The sequence below is a fragment of the Choloepus didactylus genome, chromosome 11 (genome assembly GCF_015220235.1).
Source record: "Choloepus didactylus isolate mChoDid1 chromosome 11, mChoDid1.pri, whole genome shotgun sequence".
Lineage (NCBI taxonomy): Eukaryota > Metazoa > Chordata > Mammalia > Pilosa > Megalonychidae > Choloepus > Choloepus didactylus.
In genome coordinates this window covers 61565033-61583743 of record NC_051317.1, presented here as the reverse complement: position 1 = coordinate 61583743, position 18711 = coordinate 61565033, and the positions used below count along the sequence as shown (strand labels likewise).

The window sequence follows — 18711 nt, the reverse complement described above, 5'->3', positions numbered from 1 at the left end:
GAAGGAGAAGGGAGAACTGCAGTGGCAGCCCTTATCGGAAACTCATTCTACTGATCCAAACTCCAACCATAGATAGACAGAGACCAGACACCAGAGAATCTGAGAGCAGCCAGCCCAGCAGAGAGGAGACAGGCATAGAAAAAAACAACACAAAAAACTCCAAAATAAAAGCGGAGGATTTTTGGAGTTCTGGTGAACATAGAAAGGGGAAGGGCAGAGCTCAGGCCCTGAGGCTCATATGCAAATCCCGAAGAAAAGCTGATCTCTCTGCCCTGTGGACCTTTCCTTAATGGCCCTAATTGCTTTGTCTCTTAGCATTTCAATAGCCCATTAGATCTCTGAGGAGGGCCTTTTTTTTTTTTTTTTTAAATCCTTTTTTCTTTTTCTAAAACAATTACTCTAAGAAGCCCAATACAGAAAGCTTCAAAGACTTGCTATTTGGGCAGGTCAAGACAAGAGCAGAACTAAGAGAGCTCTGAGACAAAAGGCAATAATCCAGTGGCTGAGAAAATTCACTAAACACCACAACTTCCCAAGAAAACGGGGGTGTCTGCTCACAGCCATCATCCTGGTGGACAGGAAACACTCCTGCCCGTCGCCAGCCCCATAGCCCAGAGCTGCCCCAGACAACCCAGTGTGGCGGAAGCGCTTCAAATAACAGGCACACACCACAAAACTGGGCGTGGACATTAGCCTTCCCTGCAACCTCAGTTGACTGTCCCGGAGTTGGGAAGGTGGAACAGTATGAATTAACAAAGCCCCATTCAGCCATCATTTCAGCAGACTGGGAGCCTCCCTACACAGCCCAGCAGCCCAGAACTGCCCTGGGGGGACGGCACTCACCTATGACATAGCACAGTCATCCCTCAACAGAGGACCCGGGGTGCACACCCTGGAAGAGGGGCCCACTTGCAAGTCTCAGGAGCCATACGCCAATACCAAGGACTGTGGGTCAGTGGCAGAGACAAACTGTGGCAGGACTGAACTGAAGGATTAGACTATTGCAGCAGCTTTAAAACTCTAGGATCACCAGGGAGATTTGATTGTTAGAGCCACCCCCCCCTCCCTGACTGCCCAGAAACACGCCCCATATACAGGGCTGGCAACACCAACTACACACGCAAGCCTGGTACACCAATTGGACCCCACAAGACTCACTCCCCCACTCACCAAAAAGGCTAAGCAGGGGAGAACTGGCTTGTGGAGAACAGGAGGCTCGTGGACGCCACCTACTGGTTAGTTAGAGAAACTGTACTCCACGAAGCTGTAGATCTGATAAATTAGAGATAAGGACTTCAATTGGTCTACACATCCTAAAAGAACCCTATCAAGTTCAGCAAATGCCAAGAGGCCAAAAACAACAGAAAATTATAAAGCATATGAAAAAACCAGACGATATGGATAACCCAAGCCCAAGCACCCAAATCAAAAGACCAGAAGAGACATAGCACCTAGAGCAGCTACTCACAGAACTAAAGATGAACAATGAGACCATAGTACGGGATACAAAGGAGATCAAGAAGACCCCAGAAGAGCATAAAGAAGACATTGCAAGAGTAAATAAAAAAATGGATGATCTTATGGAAATTAAAGAAACTGTTGACCAAATTAAAAAGATTCTGGACACTCATAGTACAAGACTAGAGGAAGTTGAACAACGAATCAGTGACCTGGAAGAAGACAGAATGGAAAATAAAAGCATAAAAGAAAGAATGGGGAAAAAAATTGAAAAACTCGAAATGGACCTCAGGGATATGATAGATAATATGAAACGTCCGAATATAAGACTCATTGGTGTTCCAGAAGGGGAAGAAAAGGCTAAAGGTCTAGGAAGAGTATTCAAAGAAATTGTTGGGGAAAACTTCCCAAATCTTCTAAACACCATAAATACACAAATCATAAATGCCCAGCAAACTCCAAATAGAATAAATCCAAATAAACCCACTCCGAGACATATTATGATCACACTGTCAAACACAGAAGAGAAGAAGCAAGTTCTGAAAGCAGCAAGAGAAAAGCAATTCACCACATACAAAGGAAACAGCATAAGACTAAGTAGTGACTACTCAGCAGCCACCATGGAGGCAAGAAGGCAGTGGCACGATATATTTAAAATTCTGAGTGAGAAAAGTTTCCAACCAAGAATACTTTATCCAGCAAAGCTCTCCTTCAAATTTAAGGGAGAGCTTAAATTTTTCACAGACAAACAAATGCTGAGAGAATTTGCTAACAAGAGACCTGCCCTACTGGAGATACTAAAGGGAGCCCTAAAGACAGAGAAACAAAGAAAGGACAGAGAGACTTGGAGAAAGGTTCAGTACTAAAGAGATTCGGTATGGGTACAATAAAGGATATTAATAGAGAGAGGGGAAAAACATGACAAACATAAACCAAAGGATAAGATGGCTGATTCAAGAAATGCCTTCACGGTCATAACGTTGAATGTAAATGGATTAAACTCCCCAATTAAAAGATATAGATTCACAGAATGGATCAAAAAAAAATGAACCATCAATATGTTGCATACAAGAGACTCATCTTAGACACAGGGACACAAAGAAACTGAAAGTGAAAGGATGGAAAAAAATATTTCATGCAAGCTACAGCCAAAAGAAAACAGGGGCAGCAATATTAATCTCAGATAAAATAGACTTTAAATGCAGGGATGTTTTGAGAGACAAAGAAGGCCACTCTATACTAATAAAAGGGGCAATTCAACAAGAAGAAATAACAATCGTAAATGTCTATGCACCCAATCAAGGTGCCACAAAATACATGAGAGAAACACTGGCAAAACTAAAGGAAGCAATTGATGTTCCCACAATAATTGTGGGAGACTTCAACACATCACTCTCTCCTATAGATAGATCAACCAGACAGAAGACCAATAAGGAAACTGAAAACCTAAACAATCTGATAAATGAATTAGATTTCACAGACATATACAGGACATTACATCCCAAATCACCAGGATACACATACTTTTCTAGTGCTCATGGAACTTTCTCCAGAATAGATCATACGCTGGGACATAAAACAAGCCTCAATAAATTTAAAAAGATTGAAATTATTCAAAGCACATTCTCTGACCACAATGGAATACAATTAGAAGTCAATAACCATCAGAGACTTAGAAAATTCACAAATACCTGGAGGTTAAACAACACACTCCTAAACAATCAGTGGGTTAACGAAGAAATAGCAAGAGAAATTGCTAAATATATAGAGACAAATGAAAATGAGAACACAACATACCAAAACCTATGGGATGCAGCAAAAGCAGTGCTAAGGGGGAAATTTATAGCACTAAACGCATATATAAAAAAGGAAGAAAGAGCCAAAATCAAAGAACTAATGGATCAACTGAAGAAGCTAGAAAATGAACAGCAAACCAATCCTAAACCAAGTACAAGAAAAGAAATAACAAGGATTAAAGCAGAAATAAATGACATAGAGAACAAAAAAACAATAGAGAGGAAAATATCACCAAAAGTTGGTTCTTTGAGAAGATCAACAACATTGACAAGCCCCTAGCTAGACTGACAAAATCAAAAAGAGAGAAGACCCATATAAACAAAATAATGAATGGAAAAGGTGACATAACTGCAGATCCTGAAGAAATTAAAAAAATTATAAGAGGATACTATGAACAACTGTATGCCAACAAACTGGATAAAATAGAGGAAATGGACAATTTCCTGGAAACATATGAACAACCTAGACTGACCAGAGGAGAAACAGAAGACCTCAACCAACCCATCACAAGCAAAGAGATCCAATCAGTCATCAAAAATCTTCCCACAAATAAATGCCCAGGGCCAGATGGCTTCACAGAATTCTACCAAACGTTCCAGAAAGAACTGACACCAATCTTACTCAAACTCTTTCAAAACATTGAAGAAAATGGAACACTACCTAACTCATTTTATGAAGCTAACATCAATCTAATACCAAAACCAGGCAAAGATGCTACAAAAAAAGGAAAACTACCGGCCAATCTCCCTAATGAATATAGATGCAAAAATCCTCAACAAAATACTTGCAAATCGAATCCAAAGACACATTAAAAAAATCATACACCATGACCAAGTGGGGTTCATTCCAGGCATGCAAGGATGGTTCAACATAAGAAAATCAATCAATGTATTACAACACATTAACAAGTCAAAAGGGAAAAATCAATTGATCATCTCAATAGATGCTGAAAAAGCATTTGACAAAATCCAACATCCGTTTTTGATAAAAACACTTCAAAAGGTAGGAATTGAAGGAAACTTCCTCGACATGATAAAGAGCATATATGAAAAACCCACAGCCAGCATAGTACTCAATGGTGAGAGACTGAAAGCCTTCCCTCTAGGATCAGGAACAAGACAAGGATGCCCGCTGTCACCACTGTTATTCAACATTGTGCTGGAAGTGCTAGCCAGGGCAATCCGGCAAGACAAAGAAATAAAAGGCATCCAAATTGGAAAAGAAGAAGTAAAACTGTCATTGTTTGCAGATGATATGATCTTATATCTAGAAAACCCTGAGAAATCGACGATACAGCTACTAGAGCTAATAAACAAATTTAGCAAAGTAGCAGGATACAAGGTTAATGCACATAAGTCAGTAATGTTTCTATATGCTAGAAATGAACAAACTGAAGAGACACTCAAGAAAAAGATACCATTTTCAATAGCAACTAAAAAAATCAAGTACCTAGGAATCAACTTAACCAAAGATGTAAAAGACCTATACAAAGAAAACTACATAACTCTACTAAAAGAAATAGAAGGGGACCTTAAAAGATGGAAAAATATTCCATGTTCATGGATAGGAAGGCTAAATGTCATTAAGATGTCAATTCTACCCAAACTCATCTACAGATTCAATGCAATCCCAATCAAAATTCCAACAACCTACTTTGCAGACTTGGAAAAGCTAGTTACCAAATTTATTTGGAAAGGGAAGATGCCTCGAATTGCTAAAGACACTCTAAAAAAGAAAAACGAAGTGGGAGGACTTACACTCCCTGACTTTGAAGCTTATTATAAAGCCACAGTTGCCAAAACAGCATGGTACTGGCACAAAGATAGACATATAGATCAATGGAATCGAATTGAGAATTCAGAGATAGACCCTCAGATCTATGGCCGACTGATCTTTGATAAGGCCCCCAAAGTCACTGAACTGAGCCATAATGGTCTTTTCAACAAATGGGGCTGGGAGAGTTGGATATCCATATCCAAAAGAATGAAAGAGGACCCCTACCTCACCCCCTACACAAAAATTAACTCAAAATGGACCAAAGATCTCAATATAAAAGAAAGTACCATAAAACTCCTAGAAGATAATGTAGGAAAACATCTTCAAGACCTTGTATTAGGCGGCCACTTCCTAGACTTTACACCCAAAGCACAAGCAACAAAAGAAAAAATAGATAAATGGGAACTCCTCAAGCTTAGAAGTTTCTGCACCTCAAAGGAATTTCTCAAAAAGGTAAAGAGGCAGCCAACTCAATGGGAAAAAAATTTTGGAAACCATGTATCTGACAAAAGACTGATATCTTGCATATATAAAGAAATCCTACAACTCAATGACAATAGTACAGACAGCCCAATTATAAAATGGGCAAAAGATATGAAAAGACAGTTCTCTGAAGAGGAAATACAAATGGCCAAGAAACACATGAAAAAAATGTTCAGCTTCACTAGCTATTAGAGAGATGCAAATTAAGACCACAATGAGATACTATCTAACACCGATTAGAATGGCTGCCATTAAACAAACAGGAAACTACAAATGCTGGAGGGGATGTGGAGAAATTGGAACTCTTATTCATTGTTGGTGGGACTGTATAATGGTTCAGCCACTCTGGAAGTCAGTCTGGCAGTTCCTTAGAAAACTAGATATAGAGCTACCATTCGATCCAGCGATTGCACTTCTCGGTATATACCCGGAAGGTCTGAAAGCAGTGACACGAACAGATATCTGCACGCCAATGTTCATAGTAGTATTATTCACAATTGCCAAGAGATGGAAACAACCCAAATGTCCTTCAACAGATGAGTGGATAAATAAAATGTGGTATATACACACGATGGAATACTACACGGCAGTAAGAGGGAACGATCTCGTGAAACATATGACAACATGGATGAACCTTGAAGACATAATGCTGAGCGAAATAAGCCAGGCACAAAAAGAGAAATATTATATGCTACCACTAATGTGAACTTTGAAAAATGTAAAACAAATGGTTTATAATGTAGAATGTAGGGGAACTAGCAATAGAGAGCAATTAAGGAAGGGGGAACAGTAATCCAAGAAGAACAGATAAGCTATTTAACGTTCTGGGGATGCCCAGGAATGACTATGGTCTGTTAATTTCTGATGGATATAGTAGGAACAAGTTCACAGAAATGTTGCTATATTAGGTAACTTTCTTGGGGTAAAGTAGGAACATGTTGGAAGTTAAGCAGTTATCTTAGGTTAGTTGTCTTTTTCTTACTCCCTTGTTATGGTCTCTTTGAAATGTTCTTTTATTGTGTGTTTGTTTTCTTTTTAACTTTTTTTTCATACAGTTGATTTAAAAAAGAAGGGAAAGTTAAAAAAATAAAAAAGAAAGAAAAAAGACAAACAAGGAAAAAAAAAAAAAGATGTAGTGCCCCCTTGAGGATCCTGTGGAGAATGCAGGGGTATTCGCCTACCCCACCTCCATGGTTGCTAACATGACCACAGACATAGGGGACTGGTGGTTTGATGGGTTGAGCCCTCTACCATAAGTTTTACCCTTGGGAAGACGGTTGCTGCAAAGGAGAGGCTAGGCCTCCCTGTATTTGTGCCTAAGAGTCTCCTCCTGAATGCCTCTTTGTTGCTCAGATGTGGCCCTCTCTCTCTGGCTAAGCCAACTTGAAAGGTGAAATCACTGCCCTCCCCCCTACGTGGGATCAGACACCCAGGGAAGTGAATCTCCCTGGCAACGTGGAATATGACTCCCGGGGAGGAATGTAGACCCGGCATCGTGGGATGGAGAACATCTTCTTGACCAAAAGGGGGATGTGAAAGGAAATGAAATAAGCTTCAGTGGCAGAGAGATTCCAAAACGAGCCGAGAGATCACTCTGGTGGGCACTCTTACGCACACTTTAGACAACCTTTTTTAGGTTCTAAAGAATTGGGGTAGCTGGTGGTGGATACCTGAAACTATTAAACTACAACCCAGAACCCATGAATCTCGAAGACAGTTGTATAAAAATGTAGCTTATGAGGGGTGACAGTGGGATTGGGAATGCCATAAGGACCAAACTCCACTTTGTCTAGTTTATGGATGGATGTGTAGAAAAGTAGGGGAAGGAAACAAACAAAGGTACCCAGTGTTCTTTTTTACTTCAATTGCTCTTTTTCACTCTAATTATTATTCTTGTTATTTTTGTGTGTGTGCTAATGAAGGTGTCAGGGATTGATTTAGGTGATGAATGTACAACTATGTAATGGTACTGTAAACAATCAAAAGTACAATTTGTTTTGTATGACTGCGTGGTATGTGAATATATCTCAATAAAATGATGATTAAAAAAAAAAAAAAAAAGAAAAACAAGGAAAAAAAAGATGTAGTGCCCCCTTGAGGAGCCTGTGGAGAATGCAGGGGTATTTGCCTACCCCACCTCGATGGTTGCTAACATGACCACAGATATAGGGGACTGGTGGTTTGATGGCTTGAGCCCTCTACCATAGGTTTTACCCTTGGGAAGATGGTTGCTGCAAAGGAGAGGCTAGGCCTCCCTGTATTTGTGCCTAAGAGTCTCCTCCTGAATGCCTCTTTGTTGCTCAGATGTGGCCCTCTCTCTCTGGCTAAGCCAACTTGAAAGGTGAAATCACTGCCCTCCCCCCTACGTGGGATCAGACACCCAGGGGAGTGAATCTCCCTGGCAACGTGGAATATGACTCCTGGGGAGGAATGTAGACCTGGCATTATGGGACGGAAAACATCTTCTTGACCAAAAGGGGGATGTGAAAGGAAATGAAATAAGCTTCAGTGGCAGAGAGATTCCAAAAGGAGCCAAGAGGTCACTCTGGTGGGCACTCTTACGCACACTTTAGACAACCCTTTTTAGGTTCTAAAGAATTGGGGTAGCTGGTGGTGGATACCTGAAACTATCAAACTACAACCCAGAACCCATGAATCTCGAAGACAGCTGTATAAAAATGTAGCTTATGAGGGGTGACAATGGGATTGGGAAAGCCATAAGGACCACACTCCACTTTGTCTAGTTTATGGATGGATGGGTAGAAAAATAGGGGAAGGAAACAAACAGACAAAGGTACCCAGTGTTCTTTTTTACTTCAATTTCTCTTTTTCACTCTAATTATTATTCTTGTTATTTTTGTGTGTGTGCTAATGAAGGTGTCAGGGATTGATTTAGGTGATGAATGTACAACTATGTAATGGTACTGTAAACAATCGAAAGTACGATTTGTTTTGTATGACTGCGTGGTATATGAAAAAAAAAAAAAACAAAGGAAGAAACAGCTAAAAAAAAAAAGTAAATGAGGACAACAAGTAAATGAATAATAGGGAGGGATAGGGAGTATGGAATGTTTTTGGTGCTCTTTTTTACTTTAACTTTTATTCTTATTCTTTTGTGTGTGTGGTAGTGAAAATGTTCAAAAATTTATTGTGCTGATGAATGCACAACTATATAATGGTACTGTGAACAATTGATTGTACACTGTGGATGACTGTATGGTATGTGAATATATCTCAATAAAATTGAATTTGAAAAAAAAAAAGAAATGAATGTTATTTAATTCTCTCAACCACTCTGGAATTTGATGCTGTGGTTATTATTCCCAGTTTCCAGATTAGGAAATTATATGCACAAAAAGTTTATTCACTCAAAATGGCACAGCTTTTAAATGGAGGAGGCTGGATTTAAACTGAGGTCTGCTCAGCTCCAGAGTCCAAGATACTACACTTGGCTGCATATGAGGCAACACCAGTAACAATTAAAAAAAAATAAAATAAAAGACTGGCCAACAGCCCAGCCTTCTTATTATTTAAAAAAAAAAAAAAAAAAAAAATCATTTGCCTTTGAAGATGGAACAATCCTCAGAACCGCTACTGGCACATACAGGATTCCCTCTAGGAAGTCAAATCGCCAAAAGGCACACCCTCTGAATGGATCAATTTGAAAAAGGCATCCCTCTGGCTGCTAGCCCACACTAGCATGTCCTTGCCTCACTCGAGGGGAGGGGAGATTCCTTTGTACTTTTCATATGCTGAGCATATGTTTCATGAATAACTTTATTGAACTCAAGAGTCAGCAAATCATCTTCCATATAGCATTGTTAAATATGCCAAATCAATAATGGGAAAAAATATAAAAATAATTATGGACAAGTAAAGGCTCCTTTGTATTCAGCTGAACTGGCAACCCACGGATGGGGGTGGAGGTTTCCCATGTTTTGGCAACATCAAGGAAAAGTAGGAGTCTAGATACCTAGATGCTTCCCTATAATTAGACATTTCTGGTCCTTAAGAAGTTATTCTAATACCCATATAACAACTCTCTCCAAGGTATGAAAAATGAAATACTGCAATTTGTCAGGACAATTAAAAGCACTGATAATTCAATACAAGTGGAATCCTAAAAATGTCATCCAACAAGACAGGAATGGGGCTGGTGACTACAGGTGATACTTGTTCTGGAAGCCACTCATAAAAGCACCTACAGCCCGGCAGGCGGCCATCCATGCCCACAGCTGTTATCAGCCAGAATTAGTGAGCTGTTCCTTCTGTTTCTTTTAACACGGTGGATATAGACACCCATTTTCAATGTAATGAGAATCAAATGCCCTTTGTTCCCAGAGGTATGCACTTAAAATAATCAGGGGCTGTTTTAAAGGAGAGAAAGCAAGCAAGCTTGTGGCTGGTTCAAGGCATAAAAGTTAACAGTCGTCAACAGATTGGCCAGGAAACAGTGCTTGGGTAGGTATTAGTTTGAGAAAATCATTGCACTCTGTATGCCTGTCTCTTTCTGACTTTTACAGAAAACACATGAGAAAAAAAATAAGCACATCCAACATGGTATAAAGTTGTACAGCAGAGAAAGACTCCAACTACGGACGTTTATCGAGATTGCCAACATATGGTTAGCGGCAGAAATGAGTTTTCCCTTTAATAAAGCTCCTAGGAAATCCTGGATGGTGGGTGTATGGATATTGGTTATAGTTTCTGCACGTATATTTTGGACATTTTTTTCCTCATTTAAAAAAGCTCATAGGAAAGAAATGTGAAACATTTCTCTCCAAAGAGAAAAATAGCCCCAAAGAAAATCTTTTTTTTTCCCCTCTTTGAAACAAAGATCCAAGGGGATTCTGAAAGCATCCAAATCCACTTGCACCCATGAGGAATGTGGATTGGGCCTGAAATACGATTTTCTGGGAGAGAGAACGGTAGAAGACTCATCACCTCATCTGTGTTAGGACCCCTTGACAGGGTTCAGGGTGGGGTGCTCAGCCCTCCTGCGGTTCTGGCCTATGCTAGTGGATGTGCCCTATCTTCTATTTCCCTTTCGGTTGCCTTTCATAAGGAAGAAAGAAAACGCAATCTGTCATTCATGAGCCTTTTGGCTCACAGGTTCCCAGGTCCTCAGGGCAGCTGGGGGAGGCTGTGCATCAGCTGCACAATGAATTGACCATGGGTCATACTAGTCCCCTGCAAGTTAGTGCTCCCCTTCACTTGTGAAAAATGGTCATTCCCCAGCACACGTCTTTCATGGGAAGAGGTCTTCAAATTCCTTGAGCACCCTTGCTAAATCAAGAGCACAGAATCTGCTAATTTACCAACATGCACTGACAGATTGGCTGAGTGGGATGCTGAGGGCCTGGATCCATTTTGTGGGCACCTGTTGAGCAACCTTGGCTACACCTGGGATCAAGCCACATTTGTCTGACTTGTATGCCACTGCTTAATGCCATCGGCCTCACCTGGGACTCCCATTTTCACCCTATTCTCCAACAGGGCTTCTCCTTATCTATTTATCTTCTTCATTTATGACAATTACCATTAGCTAAGCATAGGACTCCCAACGCCACATCTACATTGGTGAGAACAGAAAACTACAATTTTTAGGAACCTGGAGCTTTGAATAGCTAGAACTAAAGTTTGTGTCTAGCTCTGACTCTTACCAACTGTGCCATGTTCCAAGAGATCATTTCCCTTCCCTAGGCCTCAATCTCAACTGTCGAATGAGTTCCCCCACCTCCCTGCAACCACTAATAGTCTGCCTTGTACTATAGTGGATTGCAAACTTGTTAAAACTCAAAGCTCTGTGAGGGCAGGGATTGTCATTCCTCTATGGATCCTCTAACACTCAGTATTCTGTTAATATGTATTGCTCATAGGATATCTGACAATGAATAAGACAAGACCTGACCTCCAGGAGCTGACATGCCAGCAGCAAAGTGCCTGGCACACAGAAAGTGCTCAAGTCAATTGAACTGAGTTGTTGAAAGAGCTTGCCTTGTGGGGCCTCTGTTATGGGCCAGACACAGTGTCCTCTGCCCCAGTGGACCCAAGAGGTTTGAGGACAATTTCCAAGATGGATACTGACAGAATAGGCTCCCTGAAGTGTGGATGACAAGGCAGTCCCTTCCCACAGCTGTGCCACCTACTGCAGAAGGATGTTTTTCTCTGGAAGAACAGGTTTCCAGTGGAAGGTCAGCTCTCCAGCTATAAAAGTTAGCCCTGTCTTCCTCGGGTCCCCACCAAGGCAGCCCCACATCAGGTGGGAGGCCTAGATGAGAAGGACCAAACAGCCTGGGGTTTTTTCCCCCAGTGGACCAAGAAGTCAGAGACCTACCTCAGCAAGCTTAGGAGTGTTGCTGGGTGGGGCCAAGGACATCTGCAGTTCCCTCTAGCAACAGCAAAGCCAAGAAACTGCTGTCATCTGGAAAGCAGAGGATGGCACAGGTCCAACTATGGACCAAGAAATACATTCCTTCGTGGGGAGGAACTTAAGGCCCATCCTTGGGATTCATCAGGTCTCTGTGAAAGTCATAGTACAGGGCAACTCTTTATTACTTCTAAATAGCGTTTTACTGCATCCAGTAGAAACAGCTCCTAAACATGGGCAACGGCATGGAGATGGTTGGCATAGCAACCGGAAACTGGTTTTTCCAATGGACGATAAAAAACCCTTGATTATTACTTTCCATTGATAGTAATGGCAAGTTATCAAATTGTCCTGGGAGATAGTGGCACATGATAGAAAATAGACCCCTTGTAACTGTGCTCTTCGCCCTCAAGAAGTGGCTGTTCAATGTAAACAGGATAAACAAAACAAGGTTTTCCAGGTATATTCAATAGATCTGGGGTTCTTAACCTCGAGATTCCCAAGAGTTTCATAAATGGGCTTAGGGCAGGGAGTTCCATGAACTTCCTGAAATCCATAAAAATTATGAATGCATACAATGTATTATATACGTTTGGGAAAATGGTCCAAAACCTGCATCAGATTTGCAAATGTGTCCATCTATGACTCAAAAATATTTAAGAGTCACTGTTACACTTGGTCTGCCCTGGTTTGCAAAGGAGGCTCCTTTTGGAGGAAAGCACTTTACTCCGTGCTGCCCTAGGTCAAAAGGAAGTTTCTCAGTCCTTTATTCTCCATCAATGAACCCTGCCAGAGTTTTCTTCTCTTGCTGAGTTTCCACCACTGATTCAGCCAACAAAAGGGACTGAACAGATGTTGTGAAAGTGAAAAGAGGTAACGCTACTGCTGTCCTATTTAATTTTAGAATTGTTTAGCTTTTTTTTTTTTTAAGGAAAAGAACACATTCTAGATTAAACAAACTGAATGCATCTAAAAATCATAAAAGAAAAAACAGGTACGTCTAATTTTGGTCTCACCAATGGCAAGACCTAACAGGGCTAAGAAAAACTGGGCTCAGATTTGTTAAGAAAGTAATATAATAAAAGCTCATCAGGGAAAGTGATACATTAGATGATGAATTGCTTGTTGGGTTACCCGATAACCAATTAACTTTGGTGTTCATTAAATGTCAACTTGAGAAAAAAATAAAGAATAAGAATCAAGGTATTTTTTTTTCCACTTACCACTACAGTAAGCTCCTGTATTTTTCTCAGAATTAGATTCTGTTAATTTAGAAGCAGGGATGAACAAATCATGAAGAACTTCCAAAGGTCTGCCCTGGTTCAGGCTTGACCAATGGTCCTAGAATTTATATGCCAGGACACTGTCTTCTCAGTGAACATCATTTACTTCAGAAGAGACTGGACTAGATCACAGGTAAATTAGAGAAGGGTGATATCTATCACACAAAGCCAATAGGTGTAGCAATCCAAACATAACACACATTTCCTTGAAGGGTGGACACAGATGACCAGTATGTTTCTTAACTATAGGTAAGAAAACTAAGCCGTAGTGAGGTGAAGTGACTTGCCTGTTGTTGACCTAGCTAGAGGGAGGGAAACTACATATTCTGAACTTCGACCTGCATTTTGCCTTTTGGTTATTGTTTAAATTCCACTGTAGACTATGTCTGCTCTATAGCCGATGACCACTATGAGGGGCTTTATACTGTATGTGTGTCGTTCAATAAATCACCTACTATATGACACAGAATATAAAGCTGAAGAACGAGGCATGTTTCCTTAAATCAAATAGAATATTTTGTTTTGCTTTATTTTTAAACACATGGCTAAGTCAGTAAAGTTCCTTATTAAAATATTGACTGAATTAACTGCTGCCCATCAGTGAGTCTGATGTCAAAGACTAGACTACCTTTTTGTTCACTGTAGATTGCTAGGGCTAGGAAATGGATGTTTGATTAACAATCTTGCTCTTTCTTTAAGCCACCTGTACTTTTCATCTCATGAGTAGCTAGAAGCAAAAGAAAAGAAATCTCTAAATCATTGAACAATAAGCTTCAGCCTGAGGGAACAAACTATCTGGATCTGACATACACTGATTCCTTTCAGTAGCATTTTATTACAAATGATCAAAATGGTTGTACTTCAATACTCGAGAGATTTTTTTAGGATACCATCAGTATCTTGTACCTACATAGTCAATGGAAAAACTTCCAGACTCCTTTTTCCTATCACCTACTTAAAACATTCCCAAGAGGCTTTTGATATATTTAGCTTTGTTTTGTCAACTCCTATACTCATCATGTAAGATAGGGAAAATTCAGTTGCTTTTAGCAAAATAACACTGCACTAAACTATGAATGTTTTCTGTACCACAAATTAAGGATCTTATTATGTGGCAGTATATCTAGGTCCTCTGCTATATATTGGTTGCTCATGCATCTTCAGACTAAGGAAATCATTTTCCCCCCAAACTAAAATTTCATGGATGAATGCACTAATTCAGTGCAATGATAAGTCTAGACACAGCAAAAATTCAGAGAAATACTCTTTTCTGTTCTTAGAAATTCAATGCAACTGAAGTTGCTTGAGACTGCTGCCAGCCTATTTGTACAGATTCTGTGTGGGATGGAGACCAAATATCCCTTGGTTATATATCTCGCACATTTAAAATGCTGGAAAGCTAGGTCATCAAGGAAAGGAAAGGTGGGTGTGCATCCAGACGTTGTGCTACTCATGTTTTCCTTTGAATTTAGGTTCAGGCAAAATGTTGGGAGAACAAAATCTGGAGATACACGAGCTTTGGGGAATATTTCCCACTGATTTAAACAGAGTGGTTCCTTTATAAGACCTATGATTTTTATCCTGAATGGAACCTGTACTGTAATTATGACACTTGGAGCACACAATTATATCTGGGTCAAAACGGGTACCATTTAAGATACCCATTATGTGCTAAAAGAGAATTTTCAAGTAGAAATCACACAAAAAAAAACATTATAATCATACATTCATTCAACAAGCATTTGAGTACCTACTATATGTCAATACTGTTATAGATATTAGGGACACAGTGGTGAGCAAAAGAGACAAAACTCCTGCCTTCCTGCAGCTTATATTCTAGTAGAGGGAGACAAACAATGGACAATATAAATTAAAATACATGACAAGTTAGGTGATAAGTGCCATGGTGAGAAAAATAAAGCAGGGAAGACAGGGCAGGGTATGTTGGCAGGGAGTGCCAGGGACGATCTTCCTGAGGTGATGCTTAGTAAAGACCCAAGGGGTTGAAGAGGACAGCCTTGTAGATATCTAGGGGAAGAGCTTTCCAGACAGAGGGAACAGCAAATTCAAAGTCTGAGGCAGGAATGTGCCTGACATTTGAAGAAATAATCAGGAAGCACAATCAGGGGGCAAAATGTAGCACTAACCCAACTACATAAATTCTTAGACGAGGAATGTGACTTTGCAAATGCTAATTCAAACCTTTTAACTTGACCAAGGAAGGAGGAGGTTGAGTAAGTAATCAAAGGTCACTTTGATGACTGGCTGAGAGAAGGCATCAACCCCAGTATCCCAACTCAACACCAGTTTTGGCTCATGCTTCAACTTTATAATTAAAAGACACTTTTCTAATCAAAAAGAGAAAATTGAGAAAACAAGTCAACAGCAACAAAAGAATCCAGGCAACTAACGTAGTTTTATTAAAGCTGAATATTGATTAATTTCACTTTGTCATGCAACAAATAGCCAAGAGGGATGCTACATAGTCCCTAAGTATTTGTTGATTAATGATTGAATTAACCAATGCAGCCTTACTTAGGACTCTACTACTTAACCATTGTCCAGTGAGTAAGAGAAACTGGTGCACAAGGAAACATGTCTCAGGATTATTTCTTGTAGCACTGTTCGTTACAGTAGAAAAGTAGAAACAGACCAAATGTTCCTCAGCAGAAAAAGTGTCTATAATAGTGAAAAGTGGAAACACTAATTTTCCCTGGGCAAGGAAATGAATGTACTGTGATTTATTCATACCCTGGAATTCCCTGTTACAGCTCAAGTGAATAAAGATCTACATGTACCCCCAAAATATAGTAAGTTTAAAAAGCAAGCTACATAGAACTACATAAACTTGCATAAATTCTTTGTGGATACATAAGATTCAGAAATACCAAAACATGCTTGGGAACTAACTATATATGCCAACTTCACGTTAGTAGTTAGTGGTGACAATAGGGGCGAGGAGGGGGGTGATAAACTATTTCAGTTAGTTTTTATTGGGAGTATAGGGTATATGAAGCAAATATGGAAATATTAGTAACTCAAACTGGGATAGTAGGTAAATGGATGCCTTACTATATCCTGTATTTTTAATGTTTGAAATAATTCATACTTATTTTTTAAAAAGGAAGGGAGGGAGAGAGGGAGGAATATGAGAGGCAAAGCTTCTCTGTAGTATTCCATTAACCCCAAACCCCAGTCATTCCTCCACTGAATCCCCAGCATATAGCAACCATTCATTTTATCCAATTTCACAGACAGAGTAATAAGACGTTTCAATAAGGTTATTAGCAACCCCCACCCCCCATCCCCCAAATATAAAGAGTGTAAATGATGCCACAGAATTCATTAATGAAGCATTTCAATGGACCGCAATGAAAACCTGTGACAGCCCAGCATGGAACCATGCTCTCTATCCATGATATGAACACACTGATTAAAACGACAAGAACTGGATACATTTCCTCACATAAAACCTACTACTCTACAATCCGAAGGTGGGGAAGGGGGGATAAGACACTTGTTAGATATCATTAAGAAAAGATTATCAGATTAGTCTATTGGTAATAAAACTCTCAACAAGAGCTGTGAGCTGGGGACAGAAGACTCAAAACCCACCCTCACTGTGATTCAGATCTCCTCCAACTTTGTTTAAATCTTAAAGAGGAGAAAATCTCCCCTGCTAAATCCTTCTGATTGCCCAAACCAGTTCCTCTCTGTGTCGGCCCTTACAGCTTTGAGATCACATTCTCCAGAGAACTGGCAATGTTTCCCCATCTCGGGCACATTCGTATTCTCCTCTCACGGAAGGGAAACTGAGATCCATCCAAATCACCTGTGAACCCGCAGAAAGGGAAGCCGCTGGTCCGAGGGGAGCAGCGGCGAGTCTGCAGAGTTGCCCTAATCATCATTGCAAATAAAGTTGCGCTGAGCTGTGCTCCCTGGGGAACGTTAAGCCTGGATATACAGCCCAAGCCCAGACTCCTGGGAGGTCACTTCTGGCTCCTGCACTTGCCTCCATCTGCCTTAATATCCTGCCTGCTACCTCTCCAAGGTCTGAGGGTCCCGGTTCTCAAAAGGGGTGTGCGAGGCCCAGACGCAAAAGGAGAGGGTGAGCCAGGGGCTAGCAGATGGACCCTGCAAACTGCAGAAACTAAACTGCAGACACAAAGCTACCCAAACAGGCAGTGAAGGTAGGCGGGTCAGGAAGGATCCCACCCTCCTGGGCAGAAGGCGGGCGGGCGTCCCTCTTCGCTTCCCTCCTCCCCCTTCCCCAAAACCCAGCTCTCCGGAGTCTGCCCGAACTCCAGCATCCCTCCTCCCGGCCCTCCTCAGAGCTTGCGGCGGGGAAAGGGGCAAGAAGGGCGGGGGGCGAGGCCGTCGCAGGCCCGGAGTGGCCTGGTCTGTGCTCTTGGGCTAGCAGAAGAGATCCCTGGAATCAGAAAAGGAACAATAGCGGACCCGAAGGCGACGGAGCCACTCGCAGTCTCCCGCTCGCGCCTCCCTTCGCAGCTCCTACAAGTTCAGAGAAGAGGCGGGTCGAGCCCAGAAGCCGGGACCCGGAGGGAGAGGGGCGCCGGGCTGGACGAGGCAGGTGGGCCAGGGTGCTGCAGGGTGCTGCAGTGTGCTGACCTGAGGACGCACTCAGAACGCCCTTCTGGGGTCTGGCCATTCATTCCCACTCGCGCTCCCTCGGCAACCCCGTGGCCCCTGCCTAACGCCATTCCCCAGCCCGTGTGCCGGTCGCGGGGGACCGGGTGGAGGAAAGCCCTCCCCTAACTTGCCCGGGTCCTTCCTCTGTCCCTCGACCCCCGCCTCGCCATTCCCTTTTTCTCCCCCAAATACGTCCTACGCAGACAGTTGGCGGCCGGCGGCGGACAAGGGAGCGGTGGCCGGACCCTCGCTGCCACCCCCGCCAAGCCGCTCCACCCGGCGCGCAGTCCCCAGCGCCTCGCTGCCTCCCGAGCCCCAGACACAAAGGCGGGGTGGGGAGGGAGCCGGGAACGCAGCGCCGGGGCGGCTCCCAACTCCCGGCGCCGCACACTCACCCCATCGAGGCGGCGGCTCCCCGGGCCCCGCAGGCTACGCCGCCCCGTCCGCCGCTTCCCCAGGAAAACGCGGCCGCCGGGCTCGCTTCCTGCTCGGCTTCCTGCGCCTGCCTCCCTCCCTCCTCCCGGCTGCGGGGGTCACTGGGCGCCGCGGCTCCCGGGCCGGGCCGGCTGGGCGGAGGCAGTGGCAGCACCACCACGTGGCCGCCGGGCGCCGGCCCCCGCCGACCTGGATCCAGCGGGAGCGGGAAGGGAGGTGCTAGCCTTTCCCCTCCCCTTCCACCCCGCGCGGCCCCAAATTCCTCGAGTCAGGTGACCTGGCCCCGCGCGCCGGCCCGGACCTGCGGGAGGTGCTCGCGGCCCGCCCGGCCCCTCCTGCCCTCCCCGCAGCCGCTGCATCCCCTCGGCGTCCTTTCCTTGCTTTGGTTTTCCACGGATCGCGGAACCCTTTTAACCTGAAGTTTGTGGAAAGGACCGGTCCTCTAACCCCTGGGATTTA

The 18711-nt window shown here is 42.6% G+C and overlaps 1 protein-coding gene across 1 annotated transcript in view; it reads right to left on the bottom strand.

The window, feature by feature from the left end:
• RAI14 (retinoic acid induced 14) overlaps positions 1 to 18391 on the bottom strand; it is a 171880-nt gene extending 153489 nt beyond the window's left edge. The window contains exon 1 of the mRNA XM_037798792.1: positions 18213 to 18391. The gene's annotated coding sequence lies outside the window, so the exon portion shown is untranslated. The remainder of the gene's footprint in view (positions 1 to 18212) is intronic.
• Positions 18392 to 18711: the final 320 nt, after the last annotated feature.